Genomic DNA, 23828 nt, shown 5'->3' on the forward strand with positions numbered 1-23828 from the left:
ACGACTCAGTTGATTTTGCATTCACTCAATAATCAAACAGCCTTAGTTAACATGTAGAGATGATATGAGATCCGATAATGTAGAATAGCATCAAATTTAGCCTCCAAATGAAAAGCTAAGAAAACAGAGAATGATTCAAATGAAAACATGCAGATGGCTCAAAGAATGGATCCTTGCTTCCCCCATCCTTAAACACATCAAAAAATAACATGTGGTACCTTTTTAATTTTCTGAATGAGTAGTTTCCAATCAATGTTTCCTGTGTTCGTGACAACAGGCTGTAGAACCTATAAAAATAAAATGGAAAAAAAGAGAAAATACATATGTATATGCAGAAATAATTTTTGAAATTACAAATTAATCAGCTTACAAATAAGCAAACGCATTCTTCTCGGTCATAAAATAAAGCTGCCTTGAGTTCATCGGTATTGCTGTAATGCAGTACTTAATTTCCAGAAGGCTCAGTCCTTGCATCTTTTTTTTTCAATCCTTGCATCTTAGAGAATTTTCCTCAGAATACCTTTAAATCAGACAAAGTGGATCCTTTGAAAGAAAATCATTACCGGCACATATGCAGCGAGACCCCCAAATCCTATTCTTCAAATACTGCTGCAAAATCATTCTTCTCGAGTGTTATTATCCATTGGTTTGCCATCTACCTCTAGACAGACGCAGTCTGCAAGCCGCCAGCTTGTGTCTATGTGTGTCGGGAAAATGAAAACTGCAAATTAGAAAAAGTCCCCGCAGTGGCGAAAAGGAAAATAAGGCGAGTGGGAGAGGGAGAGAGAGCTCAGTAGCCACAGAATTTTCGAGAATGATGACAAGCCACCCAGCTCCGCCATCATTCACTCACAATAGGATGCTACGCTGCTGGCAGATTTAGCAGTTTGTCAAGGGGCTTCTGGTATCAAATGCCTGACAGGCATTTTAATTGCATCCAACCAAGTGTGTCCCCAGGAGTCAGTCCTATAATCCTATGAATGTCATCATCTGGTCGCCTTTGTGCCCATGCCAGCCACACACACACACACACACACACACACACACACACACACACACACTTACAGCACAAGAACCTTAATACTCACTCAGGTTTTAAATACTGGGTCTGATTAAAAGGAAGTTTTTCCAGACTTTAGACTTTATCTGCATTGATGACAACAGGGATTTTTTGGGAGGGGTTTGGTATTTTGGTAACTGAGTTTTAAAGAACACGCCCAAAATTAATTATGGAAATTCCCCACCCCTCTCCAAAGCTAATGGATTAACTATAAATTACTGTATTGAGAGAGATACCTGCTTTTTTGCCTGTTTCTCATTGAGAATTCTAGCTCTTTGTGACTGTCTATTATTTATAAGGCAAATATTTCCCTTTTGAGAGAGAAAACAGCAGATAGCAGAGGACTGGGGACTAGAGTTGAATCTTGATTTAGTGGTAATCACTTTTCCATATTTCCACATTTATTCAGTTTGCACATTAAAGCAAAGAGAAGATGATTGCCTTTTGTACTCAGGGGCTCTTCCATTCCCAAGGCTCCAAATAGGGAGAAGAATCTCTGGCATAATCAGTTTCCCCACCATGCCAGCAACTGAAATTAACAGTTGCACATTCCCATTTTAAATTGTCCTTCAGGGAGGTTAAATGAGAGGGAAATTCCCCATGTTTCCTTTGAAAGGAAATGGACAAGAAATTTGGTAAATAAAATAAGCCTGTAAAAACCATCCATATAATATTACATTATCTAACGATAGCAATCCAATCAATGTATATCAAAGGAGTTGGGTTGTAAAAAAAAAAAAAAGAAAGAAAGAAAAGGAAAAAAAAGGAGGGGGAGATTGCTGAGAGAGCTATTTGTGGTAAGTATCACTATGGTTACCAGCAATGAAAAGTAGAAAGGAAAAATAAGGGGTGGGGGTGAGGATAGAGGGAACTTGCAATAGTCAGATCATCAAAGTGGATTGAGTACAAAAGAGGAAATTTGGAGACATAAAAAAGAGGAGTGATTTTCATGCATCAATTTTCTTTCTTTCTTGAAATAGGTAGGTCTTTTTTGGGCCTCTCTGCCTTTCTATCCCTACTGTACATTGGACTACATTGGAGGGAATTATATCTCTCCTCTAAACAACCTTTACTCCTCACCTTTTCTCATCAGCAAATTTTACCTTCACCTATCTCCTTTCAAATTAATGACATAGTCCACTAAATCATTCTGGTAGCTGAACCCTTTGATGACCACCGTGTTACAGATCTTTAGAGCTAGAAGGATCCTCAGAAATCATTTGGTAAAACTCTCATACAAATAATTCTGTGAAATCATATAGCCAGGAGATCCCTGACAAGGACCCAGGTCTCCTGATTCCTTGGTCCAGTGTCCTATTCATCATATTAAACTGCTGCTATGCCCTTACTCATTCTCCTATCCCATTTCCATGTTAAACCAACCTTAGGAACATTCTTTGTCTGTTTTGGAAATTGCTCTTTTATTTATATAAGCAGCAGCATATTCATCCTATAGACTACCTTATGTCTGGTACTTGTTCAGAGCTCCATTTAAGGTCAGCAAAAGTCAAGTTAATTAGATCAAATCTTATTCCCATCAACTGTCCTGTTTCTATTCTGATAGTCAGGCATGATTGACCTTTCGTGAACTGATCTTGTAGAGTCTGAACTAAATAGTCATATTCTAGGGCACTTTTACTACCCCTGACATCATCCTTTTTGCTAACATGAAATTCTAGAATTAAATTTGTAGCTGGGTCCTCAAAGGTTTCTCTTTGGTGTTCACAGTGTGAACCTGCCTCTGGTGACTCAAATAAGTGGGGCCAGGGAATTAACAGTGCGTTTAGTCAGAAAACTGGTCATTTAACTCACTGATTTGTTATTTCATTTACGTAACTACTGGGTCTTACAATATTTGTAAAACCTTTTCGAACCCCAACCAGTAGGTAAGACTGAAAACCTGATCTTCAAGTTGTACATGTTTGAATGTCTTCCCCAAACCTCTTCTCAAATAAGATACTTTTGAGATCAGTTTACCCACAGGCTGATCTGCACTACTTTTAAAAATTCTTTCTAAAGACTCAATACTGTCATTCAAGTGTGGGTTCAATCAGTCATATTCTTTAGACTGAAATTATTGTTATGTTTTATAGAGAATTTCAGATATAGTGAAAAGGCAGTGAAAGAGCTCCCCCAAACATGTGCAACATTCAGCAATCTTACAAAAAAAATCTGGCAAAGCATGATCTCTATGGCTATAGGCCCCTCAATTTTTCTTGGCTTATTTTTTTCACTAAGGAGTACCTCAAACCAGATTTTTGGGCAAAACTATGCCTTAAGTTTAGAATTCATTTCTGTGCTCAAGGATATGATGCAAATGGGTATCTACTCTTACAACCAAGATTGAATTCTCCAAAGGTCTCCTATAGCAATCTAAGGGGCTGAAAGAATGAGCACAACTTCAAAAAATGCCTTCCCCCAAAGAAATTCAGTGGGAACTCCTGGCTTGATAATTAGGAATATGGCTACACAATCTTGTTTGATTTCATTCTTTTCACCCATTGTTAACTAGATCTGGCTGTACTAACTCTTCTGAGGATGGTAGAAGGAGAAACTATACTTGGGATCCTAGAATGAGGGCAGATCTTTCCTTTTCAGACACCAGCTGTCTCTGTGAGGCATTCTACTGGCTTAGAAAGGCCAAACTATTAATCTAATGATAAACATTCACCATTGGAAATAAGCACTATGAGCAGTATCTGGTAAGACACAAACTCTGTCCTTAAACAGCTGAAAGATACAAGAGATTGTATCTTAGGTTTTTTTTTTGGAGGGTTGGGAAACTTTGTCCTCAAAAAAAATGTGCTTGATAGGATCTTGCAGAAAGCAGGTAAATTGGGAGTGTAGGAAATGACCTGGGATACAGAGTCTAGTGAAGGAAAGCACATTAATATCTATACTCAGGCCCTTAAGCAGTGAACCTTCTACTCATGACCTTCCATTCTACTCCTACCTGGGAATGTAGTGAAAATACCAATGGACTTGGAGGTAGAGGATCTAAATTTATCAAACAGCACCCTTTTACCAGAAAACTGAGGCCTAGAAAAGGTAATTTATTTTGTCCAATGTCACAAGCAAATCGGAAGTCAAGCTGGGCTTTGAACTCAAGTCCTCTGAACTACAACTTCACTGCTCTCCACACACAAGATTGCCTCTCATCAAATGCCCTGCCTCCAACAGACTGTAAACTTATAGGGTAGGGACTGTCTTTGCCTTTCTTTGTATTCTCAATGCTTAGCACAGCACTTGGTACAGAGTAGACAATTAATAAATATTTATTGACTTGATTTGACTGCTCAGAGAAATAGCTCTTTTAGGAAGTTCTGACATACTGAGGCAAAACCAAACTGTATAATTCAATCACTAGTCCACAGTGGATTTTTGTTTAGTAGAAGACATTTATTTCATAATCTTTAAATAACTGAAGATAATTATGTGAGCCCTTCCCTGCCCCCAAAACACACACATGGAAATTATTCTTCACTACTGGGTCCTCATTTTCTTCTTCTTTTTTTGCAGGGGGAAGGCAGGGTAATCGGGGTCAAGTGACTTGACAAAGGTCACACAGCTGCCCCTTATTTTCTTATTGACTCAGAACCTCCTATTTAAGGAAGCCCAAGCAAAAAGTATCTTCATCTCTCCCTGTACTGAATTGCCAACTCATCTCTATAGACTTTCTTTGCCATGACATAGAAACCTCTTCACCCTGGAAGCTCATTCCACACTTGGACAACTTCACATATTGGAAGTATTCTCTGCTCCTGAAGCCTCACCTTCTGATTGGTTGATTCCCCCCAAATCCTTTAGTTTAAGGAAGAGGCCCAAGCCAAAGATATCTTCATCCCTCACCATAATGAATTGCTGGCTCATCTTCAAAAGGACTTTCTCTACCAGGCTCTTGCATATACTTCCCCCTCCCCCCATCCAGCCTTTCAGCTTTTTTTTAATGTGTTGTCTTTTCCCATTACACTATAAGTTTCCTGATGGCAGGGAATGTCTTTCTTTGTACATTTATTTGTGTTCTCAACACTTAGCACAGTGCCTGGCACATAGAAAATACTTAATAAATGCTTATTGACAGAATGACTGACACCAAAAGTTTAACAATCTAAATCTCTATCAGTTGACTCCAGCATACTCCTAGTTTCAAGTCTCTTCACCACCTTGGTTTCTTCCCTCTAACTGCATCTAACATGGTCAGTATCCAACCTAAAATATATCATCCAGAACTGAACAAAACATTCAGACACAGGCAACCTGAAATTGAGTTAACTTTTGGGGTGCCATTTCATATTGTTGCTTTATAATGGCTTATATAATGGTTTATAATGGCCATTTCATATTGTTGGTTTATAAGGACTTATAATGGCTTACCATCTGCTAAATAAACCCTTTCTCCAAGAATTGTGGTCCTCCCCCCACCCCAATTCTGGGCTTATATAGTTGAATTTTCAAACCTAAACCTAATCTTTTACATTTATTCCTATCACATTTCATACTATTAGACTCAGCCCATCATTTGACTATGTCAAAATCTTTTTGGAACCTAATTCTGTCATTCAACATATTAACTAGTTTTTCTAGGTTCATGTTAGCTAAGCTTTTAAGAAACATGCCATCTAAAATTTCATTTCAGACAGTGACAAAAATGTTTAGTAGATTGAGAACACAGTCTTCTGGCATATCACTAGATCAGTTCTTTTTGAATCTAGTCTTTCAAATAGTCTTGAAGAGCCTGCTGGAGAGCTGAGCTTATAGAAAAGTAAACCTGGGTTCAAGTCATGGCCTCTGACATTTACAAGCTTTGGAACCATAGTCAAGTCAGTTAATTTTAATCAATGAGAGACAACTCCTTAAAACTCATCTACATAAATATGGCACCAATGGAATCACAAATTCTTGACATATTGAACATGAATATGTATGTATTTAACAATACTCTAACACATGCATATATAGGTCTTCATTCTCCCTTTTTGAGTTTCACACAAAAAGGTTTAATTTAAGCCCATGTACTTTAAAATGTTGATCACTAAAATAAGATTATTAGAGCAAAATAGACCGGCAACAGTATACAGAATACAAATAGTGTGCTATTTTCTTTTCTGATCTCTGAGGACAAATTGGTTCTTCTCCCAATCCTTTTCACTTACATCTTAATTCAATTCAACGACCATTTCTTAAGCATCTATTATGTTCAGGAATAATGATTGAATTTCATCCCTTCCAGAATCTAAGGGATCCTGATTCTATGTAGCCTTTTGGCCTTCAACATTTTATTTCATGACCAATGGCTCTTCACACTCTTTTTTGGAACATAAAAAACATATCCTCTAGCTTGAAGAAAAATTGTAGTTCGGTTGCCTCTTCTAGCTACACTGTAATCTTGTTTGTCAATACTCCTCTAATGAAAAAAAATTGAAGATAACCTATGGCCTCTCTATTACTGAATGTTGTTGTGGCCTCATACTTTCTGAATCTTTTAGCTACATGGGATACGGTATTTTTTTAACCTCACTTTTTCATTTCTACAACACTAAAATATTGTGGTTCTCCTTCAACATTGCTGTCTCTGGTCTTTTAATAAACCTCCATCCCCTTAAGTGTTCATTTGTGACCTTGGATTCTACTGTTACCTATTTGCCAATGACTCCAAAATCCACCTGTCTAGGCCTGGTCTTCCTTCCAAGCTCCATGTCTATAGCTGCCAACTCTTTCTTAGATATTTTAACTGTTAGAGGGCAAAAAAAGGGGATGGAGGGAGATTAGTGGAACAAAAAAAATGGTTTGCACCATCTTGTCTGAGGGGGTATGACTGTTATCTCAAACATTTCATTTGCAAAAATCACATTTTTGTCATCTGTCCCCAAACTCATCTTTCCAAACATCACTGATTGGCACCACTATTCTCTCAATTACCAATGTACACAACCTTGGCATCATCTTTATCTTTCAGTCCCTCCATCTCACTATATTCTTCTCTCTAGACAAGATTACTTCCTAAACAGACTGACTTTGTTCCTTTAATCCTACCACCTTATGATCCAAGCTTTAAATTAAGAAAATAAGCATTTCATAAGGGGTCACCATTACTTTAAAGTTACTATCTCTACATGGCCATTTGAACTGGATTGTTAAATATTTTAGAATGACAATAGCATATAAAAATGTATTTAAAAACCATAAATAAGCTCAATTACTTCTCATAGAACCACATGATCTTTGATTTAGAACTGGAAGAGACCTTGGAGGTGGTCTGGTACAACTCCTTCCATGTATAGATGAAGAAACTGAAGCCTAGGGAAGTCAAGTGACTTATCTGAGGTAATACAGGTAGAAATATGAAGTTTAAAACCAGGTTCTCTGACCCTAAGGCCAGTCTTCTTTCTTTTGTGCTGGACTGCATTAACATTGAGTCAAATTATGAATCTACAAGCCTGAGTTATGTGAGTAAGGTGTTACCATTACCACAGAGAGGTTTGGAAGGAGAAATTGCGGAGATGAAATGATGAGTTTGGTTTTCAACATGTAAATTTGAGTTGGCAGCAGAACATCCAGGTCAACATATTTACAAGTGGCAGTTGGCAATATTGAATTAAAGGTCTCAGGAGAGGTTGGGTGAAGATACAGATACGAAAGTAGATCACTGAAAGCCACATGAGGTTGTCAAAGCAGATTATAGACAGAGAAGACATGAGGGTCAAGGACCTTAGGGGATATTCATATTTATAGGGGGAAGGAGGATGAGGAACCATCAGATGAGTGGCCAATAGTTTAGGAAGAGTACCATGGCAATGTAGTATTGTGGAATCCAGGCAATGAGATGGTGTCAAGAAAAGGAGAATGATCAATAATAATAGCTGAAATTTATACATCATTGTAGGATTTACAAAGCACCTTACATATATTATCTCCTGCCACCTTTCAATGCCTCTGCAGTGTAGACATTCAAACCATTTTTTGTTCCATTTAGAGATAAGGAAACCGGAGCTCAGAGAGGCTGAGTGATTTTACCATAGTAAAACAGTGTTAGAGAAGAGATTTCCAGTTCTTTCTTGGGAGAAGCCTAGAGCAGTATTCACTATTACTGTTTCTCTGGGTTATGCTAAAAAGAAGATAAGGATGAATACTAAAGAAAAGAGCCCAGGATTTGCTGATGAGAAGGTTTTCAGTGACCTTGGAAAATACAATTTCCATAGAGTGGTGGGAACAGAATTCAGGGTTGAAAAATAAGAGTGGGTGGTGAGGAAGCAGATACCTTGAGTGTAAACCTTATTTCCAGAATTTGGAAGGAAGAGCATGAGTCCTTTGTTCTGACATAATTGAATGTGGGTATTTTACAAATACCTACATCCCTTTCTCTTGGACATTTTAGCACATATGCTCTGTAAAGAGGGCTACCCTATATGGGTGGGTGGGTGTTCCTGAGTGGGCAACTGAGCCAGTGAATGTGAGAGTGGAAGTGGGTGAGTGTGAAGCCTTATTTAATAGGAAGCAATACTCTATGATTCATCCAAGGGACTGAAGACACAACAGCCTGAGTTCTTTCCTGCATTCACTGACAAATTCAAATGAAATGCTGACTTTTTGAATTTTTAAGTAACAAACGTGGGTAAAATGGGGCAAAATTAGCCACTGCAAAAACTGCAGCATACTGTAGCACTGGGCTTTTAACAAAGGCAAATAAAAAGCAACTAAATAGGTAATTTTCTTTAAGCTATCCACCTGTCCATCGTGTAGTTCTCAAACTGTCAATAAATAATCATTGCTACTAGCAAAAAAAGTAGGTGACTGTGGGATAGATATAAGAACAAATTTTAGCACAGAGATATAATGGAATACCTCTGCAGCCTAAGAAATGATAATTATGAAGAATTCAGAGAAACATGGACAGATTTGTATGAACTAATGCTGAGTAAAAAATTAGTAGAATGATATACAGAGTGACTACAACTACAAAAGAAAACATCAAGAAAAGCCAGCAGAATGCCATTACCTGGATGACCAGTCACAGTTTCAGAGATGAAAAAATACATCTTCATCCTCTTGATAGAGAAGAGGTAGATAAAAGTGCAGAATGATGCACATACATCATCAGACAAAGTTGCTATGCCTTATTGTTTTTGCTTCAGCTTTACTATTTCTCTTTGTTACAAGGGAGGAGTTGAAGGTAGGGTATGCATATCAGGAAGACATTAATAAAAATTTTAAAATACCCAAAGCTTCAGATCCAAAAAACTAAGTTTGATTAGAAATGGAAGAGTCTGGTAAGACATATAAAATAAATAGATGTAGGTATATATGTGTGTATATTTCCTCCCTTCTCTGTTTTGCCTCTTGAATTCCTATCTATCTTTTAAAGCCCAAACCAAATGGCATCTCTTCCAGGAAGCTTTCCCTGATTCTTTGCTTGATAATAATCTTTTCCCCCTTCTCAGATACCTTGTTTTGTACCTCTATGAAGCTCTTATTTTTATGATACGTCATATTTCTACTCATATCTCTACTCATCTTTAAAGTCCTTGAGAGAAAGAGAAACATTTTATGGAACACTGTTTTTCTTTCAGCACTAAAATAACCTGCACATAGCAGGTATTTTATAAAATGCTTGTTCAATTAAATGGAACATCACAATGTTCTAAGTGTTCATTGTTATAATTGAGAGGGATGAGTAGCCTCTTCTGCTTCCACCATGCAGCAGCCATGCCCCCTGAGGTCCACTCTAATTTTACCTTTCTAATGTGACCCTGGTGATAGCCTTATCTCTGCTATTTACTAGCTCTCAAGTCATTCTCTCTTGTTCATCAGTTTACTTAGGTGTCAGTTTTCCTTTCTAACCCAACCCCCTGCTCTGATAAAGGGTGTCGTATTCATGTAGATGTGCCCTTAAGACATCTGATTCATCAATCATATCAACGTCTATGAACTATAGGAAGCAGCATATTCGCACTCTATACAGGTATGTGCTGGCAAATGTAACAACTAGCTTTCAAAAACAAAAACGTAAACCACATTTTAAATTTAATCTGTTTTTTTTTCAAAATTCTCTCCATTACTTTCTTAAATCCAGTCAACAAATTCTGATTTCTAACATTTGCCAATTTCTGAGTGGTAAATGCTCACACTGAAAATTTAACAATCTGCTCTCTCAAGCCTGTACTAACCAACTCTAGCACACCACTGACAGTGCCTCAGCCATTCAGAGCATATGGCTATTCCCTAGATCTCAGCATCATCCCCGAAATTTCATGATTTTCAACTCTAAAATTTTCTCATTTCTCATCATAACATCCTCTTCTTCCATATCTACCTCTGTTTCATGTTTCCTGAAGCTGGTGGTTCTCTTCAAACCTTTAGACTCCCAATTCCTCTATTTTTTCCAATCCAATACTTTGGTCTTACTTTTCTTCCTACATAGTTTTTTTTCTTTTTTGGGTGTGGAGGGGCAGGTAGTTGGAGTTAAGTGACTTGTCCGGGGTCATATAGCTAGTAAGTATCTGAGGCTGAATCTGAACTCAGGTCCTCCTGATTCCCAGGCTGATGCTCTGTCTATCATGCCACCTAGCTGGCCATCTTCCTACGTAGTCCTGATGCTGGAGTTAAGTAGTTCAACTGTGCACTGTCATTTACCCCTGATTCTCTTTGCTCATGCCAAGCCAAACATCAACTGGAGGTAACCTCTAGGATGTTTCTTATTCTCTCTTACTCCCAAGTTGATGAACACTGCGGGAAGAAGTCATGCAACCAAATTGATTATCAAATCATGTTCTTTAATTTCAATTGGGACCTTATTGCTTCATGGAAGTTCTTTTATTCTATTTGATTGATGTGCTAATATGCTTCTTGCAGTGACTTTTACAAACCTCTCCCCTTTCTCAAGTCCACTGTCATTCTATCTCTCAAGAGATGAACTCATCTCCTAATTTTGGGAGAAAATTGAGGCTATCTCTTCAGGTGTCCTGTAGGTCTCCTACTCCACACCTCAAAATTCTTCTATAACTTCACCCATAATCCCCCATATTTGCTCTAGACTTTGAAGCAGAGGAATACCTTCTCTTCTGATCCTTGCCAAGGCTTATCCATTTACTTTCTACTTTGACCTTATCACCTCTCATTATATTTATGAGCTTCCACCTTTAACCACTGATTCTTCTCAACTTCAGCCTCTCTACCAGATTCTGCTCTTTACACAAGGAGGTTTATCTCATCCTCATCCTTAAAAATACTTTTCACCTGACTCTACCATCACTTCAAATCTCAAACTTCTATGAAGAATTGGTAGGGATCCCTAGGGCAGCTAGGTGATACAGTAGATAGAGTGGTGGGCTTGGAGCCAGGAAGACTCTTCTTCCTGAGTTCAAATCTGGCCTCAGACACTTACTAGTTGTGTGACCCTAGGCAAGTCACTTCATCCTGTTTGACTCAGTTTCTTCATCTGTAAAATGATCTGGAGAAGTAAATGGCAAACCACTCCAGTATCTTTGCCAAGAAAACCCCAAACAGGATCAAGAAGATTCAGACCCAACTGAAAAATGACCAAAAAAAAAGGGATCTCTATTTCCTCCTTTCCTGTCATTATCAAATTCCCAAAGAATTATTTACAATAGTTTCCTTCCTCACAAACCACTGGCTTCTCAGATCCTTGAAATCTCTCTTGCAAACCCAACTCCTCCCAAAACTTCTATATCCAAAGCTGCCAATGCCTTAATTGATAAATGATTAATTGCTTTTTTCTGTCCTTAGCCTTCTTGACTTTTCTGCAGCATTTCACATCACTGAGCACTTTTTCCTCCTGGATAGTCTCTCCTCCATGAGCTTCCCACGACACCTCTTTCTCCTAGAACTTATTGATCAGATTTCTCTTTCTTGGTCTCTTTTGCTAGAGTATCATCCACCTCTTGCTGACATTTTATTCTTCTTTTTTTCAGGTAGCCTTCTACCTATCTAAATGGTCTCCTTTACTTCAAGTCTCTCCATAAAGCAATGCATCCTCCACTCAGTCAAACCTTAGGCTTAGAATTTTACTCCACCCTAACCAGAGTTCTAGTGGCTCCCTATTACCTTTAGGATCTGATATGAATTTTTCAAGTTGGTATTTAAAGCTCTTCATAACATGACCCCTTCCCAGAGTTCCATCCTTCTTCCATTTTACTCCCCTCCACTCACTCTATGATTCAGCTATCTTAGTCTGCTTGCAATTGTCAAACGTGACACTTTATATCCTGTCTCTGTGCCTTTGTGCTGGCCATCCCCCATGCCTGGCATGCTCTCCTATTTCTCCATCTTTGTTTCCCTGATTTTAAGACTCAGTTCAAATTATATCCCTGTAAGAGACCCTTACTAGTCTCTCCAACTCCTATATATTTCCCTGTGAGATTAATTTCCATCTGTTCTGTATATCTTTTGTATGTACTTAGCTGTTTAAATGTTGTACACATCCCACAACATGTGCATGTGCATACACATAGCCTTTCTTTGTATTCTCAGTGCTTAGCTTAAAGTAAGCATTTAATATATGATCACTAAGTTACCGATTCTTCAATCATTATCTCTAAAGACATGGTTTCCAAAGATATGTATATAGATAATTCATATATGTACCATACGCACATATGTACATGTAATACATTGTGTATATGTACATTTACATGTATACATGCATTGCATGCATATACCTATAATGTCTAGATAGTTACATATATTCAACTGCCCAATGGACATCTCTATCTAGATGCCTCATTGACGCTTCCAACTCAACATATTGAAAATAAAATTAATAATCCTCTTTCTTAAAACTTCCCATCCCCTGAAAGCTTCATTCCTATTGAGGTCCCCATAATTTCTCCAATCACAAAAGTCCATGATCTAATAGTTTTCTTAGTTTCTTCCCCCTCACAGCTCTCCATTTCCTCTAGGATAAAATATAAACTCTTAAGCCTAAGACTTGGGGTCTTCTACAATCTGACTCAAACCCATCTTTTCAGTTACATTTCACATTACTCTTTTGTGCCCATTCTAGAAGCTACTATATCTTCCCCCAACTTGATGTTCCGTCTCCCAACCTTGTTTATCTGCTCAGCCTCCTTTCATTACTGTAGTCTATTTCCTGCTAAGTTTTGATTTTTGGAATCCTTATCTTCTTTCAAGGATTAATTGAGGTGCCACCTCCTCAGTGAGTCAGGAAGACCTGACTCCAAGTCCTGCCTACACAAACTATTCAATCTCTCAGTGCAGTAGGCAACTCTTTAAGTCTACAAATTACAAATTAGTTGCTGATCTGCATCATTGGAGAGGGTTTCATCTTGGGACCTCTCTACATCAGTAAAGTCACAGGTCCTGACCAAATTAAAAACAGATATATATGCATACACACATATGTATACATGTATACAGATATACATTTATACACATACATAAACAGCACTATGACAATACATGAGCTATAGAGACAAAACCAAACTGTCCTTACTTTCAGTAAGCTTACTTTCTACTATAACTGAATCTGTTTCTTTTGTTAAACACATTATCTCTTATTTACTTGTGCTCTACCTCAGAGATTTGATCCTGCAGAATTTTAAATAACAACATTTAATTATCTCTTCCTGAATCAGAGAAGATATGAATCAGAAAGAGAAAAAAAATTAGAACAAGAGACCATAATTGGGACATAGCTCATCTGTAGCAATTTCCAAAATTTCAAGATATAATAAATATTGTCTCCTTCACTGGCTCTTTATCCTCTTCCAGATCCCTTAATGAGGCTGTTCCCTAAGGGTCTGTCTATGGCTCTCATTCATTCTCTTCTTTCTCTTTATACCCTTTTTCCTGCCAATCCCCTGCATCCCTTCATTATATTTCAACAATTACCTCTGAGCAGATAACTTCCACATTCTTATCTTCAGCCCTAACTTCACTTCTAAACTTCCAGACTTTCATCTCTAACTATCTAAAGGGCATCTCCATGTGAATGTCAAACTGGGACCTCCAACTGAACATGTCCAAACTGAGTTCCTTATCTCTTCCTTTCTATCCCCCTTCCCTACAACCTCTTTTTGACTTCATGGATTCCCAGCTGGAACAGACCTCAGAGGTCTGGCTAAACTCACCATCTTAGCAATAAATTAATCAAGTATTTATTTAACACCTACTAGGTGTCAGGCTAGACACCTAGTAGAATAGGTTTGCAAAGAAATAGGGCTGGCAGTCCTCTTTATAACATAACCACATATCCAAGGCTTTTTTTGGGACTTCTAGGGGGAGGGAAATGATCACATTATAATTCAGACAACTCCAGCAGATATAACTGTTAGGAAGTTTTTCTTTATATTGAATCTAAATCTGTTTATCTCCCTTATTACTCTTAATTCTTCCCTCTGTGACAAAGTAGAAAAAAGTCTAAGAAAAAAATAGATACATCTTTTTATGTTGCCTACAAGGATACCATAAGAAAATTTATTAGAAATTCATTGGAAATAAGCAATGTGAATAGCATGACTACAATCTAGCATAGGAAAGAAAGAAAGAGACAGACAGAGAGAGAGAGAGAGAGAGAGAGAGAGAGAGAGAGAGAGAGAGAGAGAGAGAGAGAGAAGGAAGGAAGGAAGGAAGGAAGGTAGGAAGGGAAAGAAAGTTAGGTGTGCCCTGTTTATGATGAAGGTCTTTGTGAGCATTAACGTCTACATGTTCACAAATCATTCTTTTCATTATATATCTTAGAATTTTGCCTGTCCTCCATGACAATCCACCTACATCTTTAAGATTTTACACTTTTTTTGTTTATTTTTGAAAAGCTGGGTATGTACCTTTCTTTAGTACTATGGCACCTCATCTATTAACCATGTCTTTCAAAGATCATGGACAATGACTTGGCTAACCCATGAGCCAGTTCTTTCTTCACTATTTCCATCTGTAGTAGCACAGACTTGATAGTTTATGCCCATGGGCCTATCCTTCACTCAGTTTCCCATGTTTATAACAATGGGGCTTATCTTTGACTTTTCTTTACCTCTCATATGTGATCAGGTACAGGTAAATCTTGTCCATTTCACCTTTGCGGAATCAATCACGTTTGCTTCCCCCACTCTCTTTTCTCATTGTCACTGTCCTAGCAGAGGCAATCACTACAATTTTACAATATCATCTAAATGCCTCTTCCCTCAAGAAGCCTTTCTTGCTCCTTCTTGGCCCCCCACTCCAACCTATCACCATGTCCCAGACCCAAACAGTTGGTAAAAATTTACTTTGTTTTATTTGATACTTTTATATACTATTCACATAATGTATACTTTACTTAATTATTTTTAGGTATAATTTCTATGCTAGACTGTAAGCATCTTGAGGGAAGGAACATTATTTTTTCTCTAAAATGTTTATCTCATACAGTATCTAGCACAATGTATTAAACATTGAAGGTGGCTTATAACTGTCTCTTATATTTACTATATTTTATTTTCAGTAACAGGAAAATGTTTTGGAGCTAAACAACTTTCTAAGTCCTCTTGAGTCAGTCCTCATAGTATAAATTCATTTTTGTTTGTTTATTTAAGGAGCTATAAATTCTCTCGCACCAAACACCCTGATAATTAAATGTAAGTGCAGAAATACATACGAAAACAAAAAGAAATGCTGTTTTAATTATCCACCATTTTGGGTGATCTATGATGTCTCTTTTCAATAATATACATAATTAGGAGTTGATTGTATCTTTTACGAAAGGAGAGTTCAAAATAAATTTATATTGCTATTTTATTAATACCATCAGCCCTTTGGTCCTAAAAATAGAGTAGACAGGATACTTTAAAATGTGAGAAATCATTAATCATAGGAAAAATTAGTACTTGACAAACTGGTGAGCGCTTAATAAAGTTTTTTGGTGATGCAAATAAAACAATGTGAGCATGTTGCCAAATTTGATTTTTCTGATATTTTTATTGTTAATTCATAAAGTTATGCCTTAGCAAAATAAGTAATCTCAAAGTATAACTATCAAGTCTGCACTTGTCAAGGAGCCTCTGGCCTCTTGGGTCAAAGCCTCATCCTATTCTCTTGCTCTCATCAAAATCCATTATTCCAGGTATTTTCTAAACAATCAAAGTAACTTGGGTAATGTAGATGTTTATGAAATAGCTATTCCAATGAATCAATTCACATGATCTCCAGACATGCAAAGCCAGCTCTCATTTCCTTATATTAAGAGCCATTTTGTTCATTCCTCATCATTCTTCAACTATACGTAAAACACTCACTATACAAGGTGGTGGGGAGATAAGAGAAGGTTCCTGCTCCACGGGGTTTACAGTTTAGTAGGGAGGTATGACACCTACATAAAAGCAGAGGCAAAGTGCATGTAAGGTCATTTTTGACTACAGGGATTAACAAAAATCTGACTGACTTGGGCTTGGAAACAGAAGTAAAAAGTTACCAGGCTAAGTATGAGGGAGGCAAAGGTATTAAAGACATTTTGCTGCTATCATCAACCAATAAATGGCAGGTAAGGGATAACAATTTTGCCAGATTAAAGCCAATTTTACACAGTTGAGATAGAAGGCTATGTAAACGTGTAAGAACAATGCTGCTTGCTGCTACTGTGGCTGTGTAAGACCAACAACACCAGCACACAAGAAGGCTGCTAGCACAAGTTCTTTGATCTGCTTTTCTAAGGAAAGCAACTTTAAGGGGTTTACAATCTCACTTTAATCAAACATACATATATCATTCACTTAATCCAGGGGGAAAAGCCAGCACCCTGAACTTCAGAGCAAATACAAACAGAAATTATAAGAATACATTATATAAACAGAACAAACACAAATCATTAGACTGGCTTCTATCTGTCCATAGCAATATATATAGTTACCAGAGAGAGAAGCACCAACATCTGGGTCTTTTCAAAGCCAAGGGGCTGTTAACAACAGCTAACCAGTGTTTCGTCTGGTCAAATCACAAGACATGCTTCCAGTGAGTGAGAGCCCCAAAACAAAATGCCAAACTCAGATCTTATATACCCTGTTCAGGGTTCTGAGGGCTCAGAGCCTACTTAGCAAAAGTATCTGGGGCCTGGGGCCTGGAGCCTCACATCTAGCTAGTGAAAGGGTGTAGGCCTGTCTCTAATCAGGCCTCCCTTTGTTAGCCTCACCAGAGGTCTATTGAGGGGGTGGAAAGAGTCTTTAATCCCTGATTGGCATCACAAAGGTGTGGGCCTGCCTCTAATCAGGCTTCCCTTTGTTGGCCCCACCTGAGGCCTATTCAATGGGCAGGAAAGATCTTTCACTTACAGACTGGCCTTACAAAACACTTGGTAATTGTATTCAAATGTATAGGCATACAAACATATATCAATATATCTGTATATCTATGCACATATATATCCACATATTAACATGTGCATGTGCAGACACGCACAGATAAATATGCATGTATTTACATATATGTATACATGAAGATGTACACATGCACAAATACATGTGTTAGTTCATCCTTCTTTGACAGGTAGGGGCTTTTGTAGGTAAAAGAGAAGAAAAAATAATCATATTTCAACGAGCATAAGAATAAGTATATAACATAGTAAACAGAAGTGTAAGATTTTGATTAGTGATGGATGTATTGAAATTTAAGACTTTCCTCTACTAATCTCCTACTTCCTCACATTTTAGACAGGGTATTGATAAGCTGAGGAGTAAGGGTCCACAGGAAGGCAACCAGTATAACTAAAGGTCTTGGGCTCCTGATTAATGGGAATTAGCTCAGGAGGAGCTGGGGATCTTTAACCTAGAGAAGAGGAGAATGGGGGTCAGAGGTAGGAAGGAGAAGAGTCACAACCGTCATTGAGTATTTAAAGGCCTTTCTCATGGAAGAGGGCTTCGCCTTGTTCTTCTTGCCTAAGAGTGTACATCTAAGAACCATGGATGAAAGTCACAAAGAGGAATATTTAGGTTTAATGTAAGGAAATGCTTCCTAAAGAACAGAGGTCTCCGGAAGTAGAGTGGTTGGGAGGGAGCACCTTTTCACTGGAATCTTTAAGCAATAGCTGTTAATATGTTATTGGGAAGACCTTTTGCAGGTATAATTTGAACTACATGATGACTGAGATTTCTTCCAACTCTGAAAGTTTATGCTTCTATGTCCTGGTAGCTATCATAGAGCTGTTCTGAGCATTAAATCAACTGTCTGAAAAATTATTTTAAAAATTTGTAATTATATACCACTTTTATGTTTGTTTGCGGGGGGTGGGGAAATGCTTTCTAAGGGCAGTTAGATGGCACAATGAATAGAGCAGTGGCCCTGGAGTCGGGAGGACCTGAGTTCAAATCCAGCCTCAAACACTTGATACTTACTAGCTGTGTGACCTTGGGCAAGTCACTTAACCCCAATTGCCTTGCCTTCCTCCCTCCAAAAAAAGTGCTTTCTATAATTAATGATATTCCTCACCACATTCAAATGATTAGTTCAGATTTAGTTTTTACTATCTATCCCTGTATCCTCACAATTGGGGTTTTCCCCCTCAGTGTTGGATTAACTTTAGTAGCAACGGGCCAGGCAGCAACAAATAAATGCAATGTAGGCAACGAAGTAAGAGTAGTGGTATTTTTTTAGGAAAGGAAGCTGCAGCAGAGTTTAAATAGTCTATTCAGGGGATCAATGGAAGAGTCAGGCATAGGGATCTGAATTTCTGATTTCAGAATTTGGGCTGAGTGCCCTAGGCTCTCCTGGTACCCACTGATTTATTTGTATTGACTACAAGTGGAGAGATTCCAGTCAATCTGGCCTTTCATAAGGTGAAGGAAGAGAGAGAAAGAGCTCAGTACAGAAAAGCACATTTATTCTAACTACTGGTTTGCTTTTTCCTGAGCCGAACCTATCAATTTTTCATGAGTGAAAATTAAGGACCCAGCTGTTTGGGAGACAGGCTTCTGCAATCCGCCCCCCTCCCCCTTGCTTATTGCCTTCTAAGTTTTGAAGGTTTCTTTAACTCTAAGTTTGAAACCTTGGTCTTTCTTCTTAATTGTCAGCACTTTCTCTAAACTGTGGTGCTAGAAGGAGAAAATCATCTCATTGATCCTTCTGCTGCACATTCTGGAACCTTTTCAGAGAAATTCTAACCACAAGTTCCTTGTGTGTTTCAGTCTTAATGTTTAACATACCTGGTCCCAATCAAATCCTCTATTCAGATGTTTTAATGAAAAACAGGGTAGTGCTACATGGGAGATCAGGAGACTAGGATTGAAATCCAAGCTAGCTGCGTGACTTTGAATAAGTCATTTCATTATAGCGAGCCTCAGTTTCCCTATGTGTGAAAAGGGGAGATAATGATACTCCAAGAGAGCTGTAACTAGACATTTTTGCTTCAGGGGATTAATTCAGAAGTGGGGAGGAATTCATCTAAGCTAGAGCCACTAGAGAGAGGATACCACTGACAAAAGAGGACAATACTGGAAGGAAGAAATGACTGGGGCTTTATTTTAACTAATTATTCTTCAAAAAAAAAAGGCACCTAATAAATGTTAGTCACATTGTATTGGATTTTGGAGTAGGTGTTAAATTCAGCTGCCTACATTGTTGAAGTACTGTAAGTACGATCAGCACCCTCTAAATTTGGGTTCTTGTGGACGAATTCCAGTAGCTAGCTATCCACACTACAGATTTGATAATAACTTTCACTAAGTATCTCAAGGGTGAGTGGGGGGAGTGTTATGAAGAGAGTGTCTTGGAAAGCTTAAAGTGATATATGAATGCGAGCTATTATTAACTAATTTGACAATAAATACTCCGTCCTCCATTAATTCCCTGAAAGAGAGAATGCATGTCCATGAAAAACTAAGTTACTATAGCTGAAGAAATCACATTCACATCCCCGGAGATCCCCCTCCCTTCTATTTGGACCCCCAGGGGAGTGACTATCAGGTAATCCGTTTCCACCTCCATGCTTTGCTCCCTCCCTCCCTCCACACTCTCTTAGCAACACTGACTGGTTCCATCAACATATTTCAAGCCCCAAGTGTTTCAGGGCCAAATGAGTTCCATGGTCAAATTAGTACCAAATGAGATCATGTATGTGAGCCACTTTGTAAACCTTAAAGCAATCTACACATGTCAGCTATTGTTAGTTGGGGAGACTGCATTAAGGCATTGGATCTAAAGTGCCTATGAAGGAAAAGCCCTTAAGCTGAGTGTCTAACACTTACTTCTTACACACTAACATTCAGTTTTCCCATCAGTGCACTAAAGTGCTTATTAGACTATAAAAGGACCTGAAGTGAGTAAAGAGGGGGGAGGGGACTATTGGCCATCTTCTGACAGCTCTAAATATACTACCATTACACAGTGCTTCTCCTGTCCCTTTTTATGCCTGTTTATTTCTCTTCCCCCCACCCCTCCTACTATTTTCCTCTCTTTTTCTAACCAATCCTCTTTCCTTCCCTTCAATTCCTTTAGGAAAGAGGGCATGGTCAAGAATGAGGGGCAGTGGTCTGGCTTGGGTGGGGATAGCCGAATTATTCAAGATAATTTCTTTCCCTCTTCAAAATCATGATTTAAAAACTACGCATGTGCTTACTTCTTTTCTAGCTTGCTTTTTTTTTTTTTTTTTTTTACCAATAAGGCATTCAATAATTACCACCATCATTTTTTGTGGGTACTAACCTGAAAGGGAGAGGGAATACAATATAATTTCTGCACAATGTATAGAATATTTTTATTTTAATCTGACAACACCAGGAAGAAAGCAAACAAGAGTGACTCTATGGGGAAATAAAGAATTATATAGTTTATAAGCACCTTCTGACATGGTAGCATAGTGAAGAGAGAGCTGAGCTTGGAGTCTGGAGAGACCTGGGTTTAAATTCTGCCTCTAGTACTTACCAATTATATAAAGAATAAGTCATGCAGCCACTTGGAGCCTTAATTCCTTATCTATAAAATAGGGATCATAATACCTATAGTGCTTATATGACAGTTACTATAAGGATCAAATGGTGTTATGTATTTCAACTGATCTGGAAAACTTAAGGAGCTCTATGAATGTTGAGTATTATACTTGTGCAAGAAAATCAATGGATATTTATCATTTTAGAACAAAATATGGAATTGTTTTTCAAATAAATTAGATGTGGCCTTCTATAGGTAGAATGAAATCTCCTTGAGGGCAGGAACTGACTCACTTTTATATCTGTAACCCCAGTGCCTAGCACGGTCATTGACATACACTGGGAGCTTAATAAATGCTTATTGCCTGATTGAGTCTCCTTGTTTCTAATGTGCTCGTCATATCTCCCCAACTACTCTTAGTCCCTTGAGGACAGGAATCAATTCTCAAAATTCCTTTATATCCCTGAAGTTTTGCTATTCCTTTATTAAGTGCTAGGTAAATACTTGATTCATTAATTAATGGACCATGAGGCTGTGAGGGAAGGAAAGTGAAGGCCTATACAAAGCAAGGTTGAAAATGAAATCTTAGAAAACAGAGAATTTGTGACATTTAGGAAGGTCCAAGAACAATGAAGAAGACAATCTCAACTTGGGTGTCTGGGAGGCCCAGGAAAGGTCTTGCAAAGAAAGGAAGGTAGTAGAGAAGAAAGCTATTGTTCAGTGGCCCCAGAATTCACTATGCACCAGTTGGCAAAAAAAAAAATCATGGAATACCTACAGCTGTGATGCTAGGATGGTTAAAATCCTGGATGAGTGATGTGAAAAGAGGAGGGGCAAGGGGAACAAGAGTTTTGGAGAAAGAAACAGAGATTCATTTATAAAAACCAGAGACTTAGTCTGACAGGTGAGGCAGGCTGAGGCACTTGAAAGATCTCATTCAGTCATTGGCACCACTGAATGTCCAGCTGGGTGTAAATAAGAGTAGTTTTAAACAGGGACATTGTTCTAAACAAATCTTAAATTTCATTTGCCCTCCAATGCTGCCTTATAAATCATTGAGGCATCAATATTCACCCACCATCTGCAATCAACATTACTTTCTAACTTGGTTAACATACAGCCAGTGTTTGATAGAGAAATTTTAAAATTCAGATAGCTGGCCCCTCTACTCAATCCTGATGTGTATTGATGATATGCAAATCAGTCCAGTTCCATCTCATCAACAGCATAAATTAAATGTACCCTAAGTGAGGCTTATCTTGGAAAGAGAGAATGTCACCCACAATATATTTGCAGCCTGAAGTTTCACAAGAGGCAGAAAGAGTCTGAGTAGGGAAACAGCAAGAGAGACAAACAAAAAGCATTTCATTTCTCTTGGCTGCCTGCCTTCTGGTTTGAAGAAAAATGCTTGGTTATTCGAAGGAAGCCTGCTCATTTTGGATAATCCTTTCAGAGACACCTGTGAAGACTGGTTAAATGATCCAAAGGCGGGATTTGGGCTCTGAATCCCAGGGCCATCATGAAGAGAAATAAATCTTCAAATGTGAACATTTCAGAAAGAGAATAACATGCAGCACTTCATGTTTGTTATGATGCTATTAATCCATTGTCAGTTGGACATGCTTGAGCACTGGGAAAAGACCTCTTAATTGTCTATCATCATTATTTTGGTACTACACTACAGAGATCTTAGTTCTTCTAACTTGACATCAGAATATTAATGACTTCTCTTTGGGTCAGCCCATTCAACCAATTCTGAATCCTCCTAACTAGACTACTATCTAACTGTCATAACTCCATCCTTTCTGTAAGACCAGCACAAGAGACTGATCAAATACGTTGTTAAAATGTATGTAAACTATGTCTACATAATTTTTGCAATTGACTAGTTTGGCAACCCAAAAAAGGAAATTATTTAGTCTGGCATGATCTGTTCTCAGTGAAGCCAAGCTAGGCCTTTGTGATCACCACTTCCTTTTTTTTTTTTAGATATTTATTAACCGTCTCTCTAATAATACCTTCTGTGATTCTGTTTTACCAACTAACTACCAACTAATCTAATAGTATAATTTGAGGAGAGTAAACTAATGAAATTAAGGAGCCTCCATGGCTAGATTTCTAGAAAATAGATTGATTCCAAAGCAGCCTTCAAGGAATTCAAGAACCACTGTTTGTCTGAATGGAAATCGACCCAAAGAACTCATTATGGTTCAGAGCCAATTGAAGAACTCCTTCCTAATCCTAGGTTGTCTTTTGATGCTCTTTTTTTTGGGGGGGGGAGTGGGAGAGGATTAATCTAATAGGTCTCACTGAGTTTTTATATCCCTGAGAATTGAGAAGGGAAGCTAGAATTTTTGAGGTTGTCCTGGATCCCCATAAAGACAAAAAATGGCCAGACTTATGGGGTACAAACCAGCAAAGGACTGGGCCATATCAGGCCTACAGTTCCATAACTTAAGGACAAAAAGCATATCAATTGTGCATAAGTCAGATCAAATCAAAGCAAATAATATTTGTTAAGTGCTTGGTACAAGTGCCTGGGCATATAGTAAACATTTAAATAACACTCATTCCCTTTCCCTTCTCTACAGGAGTATTCTAATGCTTCTAGGTGGTGAGGCCATATGCTATAATCACCAGACACACCTTATTAACCCAGTTTTTTTTAACTTTCCAAGAGTTTGTATGTTATACAATCAATAGAGATAAGGTTAGCCTGTTGTTTTTTTTAATGATACATTTCCCTGAACTCTCAGAAAGTGTACTGTACTCCAAGGGTTAAGTGAGTAAATGAGGAATGAAGATCTCTTCTCTTCATGGCCTTCTCCTCTCCTCCTCCTTTCACTGACCCTCTTTCTAGATATAGATGCAGATGTAGATATAGATATGGGTGGCATTGTACAAG

At 38.1% G+C, this 23828-nt stretch overlaps 1 long non-coding RNA gene across 1 annotated transcript in view; it reads right to left on the bottom strand.

The window, feature by feature from the left end:
* Positions 1 to 219: 219 nt before the first annotated feature.
* LOC118845747 overlaps positions 220 to 23828 on the bottom strand; it is a 185266-nt gene continuing 161657 nt past the window's right edge. Inside the window, exon 4 of the long non-coding RNA XR_005010143.1 lies at positions 220 to 287. This is a non-coding gene — a long non-coding RNA (uncharacterized LOC118845747). The remainder of the gene's footprint in view (positions 288 to 23828) is intronic.

This window comes from Trichosurus vulpecula, chromosome 4 (assembly GCF_011100635.1).
Source record: "Trichosurus vulpecula isolate mTriVul1 chromosome 4, mTriVul1.pri, whole genome shotgun sequence".
NCBI lineage: Eukaryota > Metazoa > Chordata > Mammalia > Diprotodontia > Phalangeridae > Trichosurus > Trichosurus vulpecula.